The sequence below is a fragment of the Octodon degus genome, unplaced genomic scaffold (assembly GCF_000260255.1).
Source record: "Octodon degus isolate 3935 unplaced genomic scaffold, OctDeg1.0 scaffold00260, whole genome shotgun sequence".
Lineage (NCBI taxonomy): Eukaryota > Metazoa > Chordata > Mammalia > Rodentia > Octodontidae > Octodon > Octodon degus.
The window spans coordinates 2,597,503-2,601,623 of record NW_004524836.1 but is presented as its reverse complement, the minus strand read 5'-3'; the positions used below and the strand labels follow the sequence as shown (position 1 = coordinate 2,601,623).

General features: G+C 39.5%; 1 pseudogene; it reads right to left on the bottom strand.

Moving 5' to 3' along the window:
* Nucleotides 1-3,368: 3,368 nt before the first annotated feature.
* LOC101577691 lies at nucleotides 3,369-3,846 on the bottom strand (annotated as a pseudogene).
* Between the last annotated feature and the right edge of the window lie 275 nt (nucleotides 3,847-4,121).

Sequence of the window (4,121 nt, the reverse complement as noted above, 5' to 3'; positions counted from 1 at the left end):
TTCTTGAATCCCACATTAAGAGAATGGTCATAACAGGTAGAATAATATTTTCTGTTATAGGTTAGATTAATACAAACACATATGTGCAAGGCTTCCAGTAAGATGATGTACTGGTAAGCAGCAATAAGTCAGCCTTCCTAAGATTTGGAATCCAGACACTGGATAATAATAACTTGGGGAAGAAAAGAAAGAGAGAGAAGATCTCTAGGACCCAGGAAGGCTCTGAAGGAAAATTAGAGCCTGTACTTTCTTCCCAACTCCTGGCTTGTGACAAGAGAAAGGAAGATCAAATTTATAGAGACATAGTGAAAAAACCAGGTGACTTCAAAGATTTTCAGGGAGAAACACACCAAGGCAATAGCGTAGTAGACGCTGTCTACTACAACAACTGGTGTGTGACCTCAGCCCAAACATCTGCCGTGTCCTTTGGAATGGACTCCTGGTTTGATACCATTTTACTGAACCTGTAATTCAGAGCAACTGTGAATTGGCTTTCTCTCAGGGCTTTGAGTATGAAATTCCCACAATGACTGGGTGAGCGACATCCAGAGGAGGAATCCACCGTCAGGGAACCATAATCAGACTTTCAATAGATACACAGAGTTCTTTAAGTTAACTGACTCAGTCTCCACACCCATGACCAGAGGCCACATTGAGCCTCAATTTCTGTGAGTCTGAAAGTCCCAATCTGGCACATCAATGGGAATGGTCTCAATTCACCAATCAAAGAAACATATTGTTGAATTAAGATCCAACAATATGCTGCATACAAGAAACACATTCAACTCAAAAAGAAATTCGTAAGCTGAAAATCAAAAGGTGAAAAATGATTTTCCATGAAACAGGATCCTGGAAAAGGCAAGTCATTACTGTTCTGTATGCAGACAAAGTAGCCTTCAAACCAACACTGATCAGAAGGGACAAAAAAGATCACTATTACTTTTTAAAGGAACAATCCAAGAGGAGAAGATAATAATCATAAATATGTATGCACCAAATAGCAGTGCACTTAACCATATAAAATAAACTGAAATGGATATGAAAATTCAGATAAGCACTAATACAATTGTATGTTTTTTTTTTTTGTGTGTGTGTGGGTTTTTTTTTGTCTTTTGTCTTTTGTTTTTGTTTTTTTCAGAACTGGGGATTGAACACAGGTCCTTGCGCTTGCCAGAGAAACACTTATTCTACTGAGCCATCCCCCCCAGCCCCTGCTAATACAATTGTAATGGAGAACTTATACCCCAGTGGCACAAATAAACAGATCAACTAGACAAAAAATCAACAACAACAAAGAAGTCAGAGCTCAACTGAAGAACAAATGGACTTAGTAGATATTTACAGAATGTTCCACCCAACAGCAGAATACACCTTCTTCTCAGCAGTACATGGGGCTTTCTCCAAAATAAGCCACATACTAGCTCACAGAGCATGCTTAAGCAAATGTAAAGTAACTGAAATTATCCCATGCAAGTCATCAGACCATAGTGCAATAAAATTGCAAATAAATAACAAAAAAAATAAGAAATGACAAGTTCAGAGGAAAAATTAATGCTATTGAGAATAAGAAAACAATGGGAAAAGTCAAAGAATGAAAGAATTAGTTCTTTGAACGATTAAACAAAACAGATAAACTCTTAGCCAACTTTATCAAAAAAGAACCCAAATCCACACAATTACAAAAGAAGACAAAATCACAACATATCCTGAAGAAATATGGAAGACCATTTTTAATTTTTAAAAATTGTATGTTTATTTATTTACTTATTTGGTACAGGATCTCACTATTCAGCTTGGACTCACAGTGATCCTTGTCACAGCGTCCCTGGCACTGGGATTATAGCTGTGCACCACCATGCCCAGTTTCAGTGGCTGGTATGGCATGCCCAGAATTCTGGGGCTGGATCAGCATGCAATACTGGGGATTGAACCCAGGTCTTTGCACTTACTAGGCAGGTGTTTAGACCACTAAGCTATCTTCCCAGCCCCCAGAAGATCTTTAACACTCATTTTGAGAAGCTGAAGTATAATAACATGAAAACTCAGAAGACATAGACATTCTGAGATACATATGAATTAGAAGAGAATTAATAAGATAAAAATTCTAAATAATCTAATATAAGTCAATGAAATTGAATTCCATGCTTTGTCTTTGTCAACTGCTTAGGTTTTGTGTTTTCCTTGCATTGTCTTTTGTTAAAATGATGGTAAACTTATATGTTGCATTTGGATTAATTATTGAATTTCTTGGTGTTCCTTGTTTGACTTGTTAGACAACAGTGCTGGGGGAGAGTAATGCTGGAGCATCCTCTAGTGGACTTTGATATGAAATGCTGTAAAATGCACCTTTTTACAAAATCTAGTTCATATTTTATACATGCATATTAATAAATCACAGGATCCAAGCAGATAGCTCAGTGGCATAAGCACCTACCTGGCAAGTGCAAGGTCCTGAGTTCAATCCCCACTACTGCAAAAAAAAAAAAAAATAATAATAATAATGGATTTCTTCTGCCAGTTAAAAGACAATAGGTTAGTGGCTGTTCTTAACACAAGGGGAACAAGTATCATAAGACAGAATGGTCCTGATCACTCCTCTGTACTCTATAGGAAATGTGGAGCTTGTTCTGCCTCAGGTTCCTTTCTGGTCTAATCTTCTGCTGGTGAGGAGGCAATCTTAGCTGTTAAGTTCCCCCATTCTTGACTTTCGAGGCTGAGAATGATGACTCCTGGGCAAATTGTCCCAATAATTCAAGATGAGCATGAGACGATCTCTTTTTCTGATCTCATTTCTGATCTTTACTAGCCACTTTATACTTTTCCTTATTGGAGGCATGTGAAGTTAGAGAGAAACCTTTCCCTCCTATTCAGAAATTAAGAGCCTTTATGTTGAGCCTTTAGAAAGGCAGTGCTTGCTAATCCTGAAGTAGGGAAATCACCCAAAATGAGGAACACATATCCCATCTCTGGAATAATCCCATCAGATAAGACATCAAAATTTTGTTTGTTTAGGAGAACACACATGAGAGTATATCCTGCTTAAGTGCTCTGGGCAACAGTCTTCCTTGGGAGCCTGCGCCTGAGGCCCCATGGAAAGAGCCAGTTTCTGAGTGAGATTAGGAGGAGCTGTTTCCTGAACACAATATTTAAAGGACTAAAAACACGTTTAGTTTAAGGGAGAATCTCCAACTTCTGGGCTGTTTCTCTTCCTCTTCCTCTTCTTCCTCTCTCTCTCTATCTCTCTCCCTGTCCCTGGCTCTCTCTCTTTCCCTCCCTTTCTCTCTCCCTTTCTCTCTCTCTCTCTCTCTCTCTCTCTCTCTCTCTCTCTCTCTCTCTTCTCTCTCTCTCTTTTGCTGAAGTTTTTTTATTAACTCATAATTACTTGTCTTCTGGTTTGTTGAAGCAGTAAGTCAGACAACACTTGCCACAGTAATATCTGTCAAAGGGGCTGGCCATAAAAACTCCTGCACCACATTCATCTGAAGGGCACTCTCGATGAAGACAACTATTTTTGCCATTTTCATCCACCTTATAGTATTTTAGGACAGCCAACTTAACCTTCTTTCTCTCATGCTTATTCTTCTTGGGAGTGATATAAGACTTCTTCCTTTTCTTAGCACCACCACAGAGTCTCGACACAAGATGAAGCGTAGACTCCTTTTGAATGTTGCAATCAGGCAGGGTACGTCCATCTTCCAGTTGCTTACCAGCAAAGACCAGCCTTTGCTGATCAGGAGGAATTCCTTCCTTATCCTGGATCTTGGCCTTCGCATTTTCTATAGTGTCTGAGGGTTCAACCTCAAGCGTGAGAGTCTTCCCCATAAGAGTTTTCATGAAAATCTGCATCTTGGCAGCGGTTCCACTACAGATGGTGGATCCGAAAGCTAGGTCTTGTTCTCATCATTCATTTGTGTAGGGGAGGAAATACTTGTTTAACTAAGCAGTGGAGTTTATTTATGTATTATTTATTATGTATTTGGTACAGGCTCTCACTATGCAGATCAGACTTGTAGTAATCCTCCTCTTTTCTGCCTCCCTAGTGCTGGGATTCCAAACATGCACAACAGTACCCAGACTCCGTGGCTAGCTCAGTGTACCTGGGGGCAGGGCCAATGCATGAG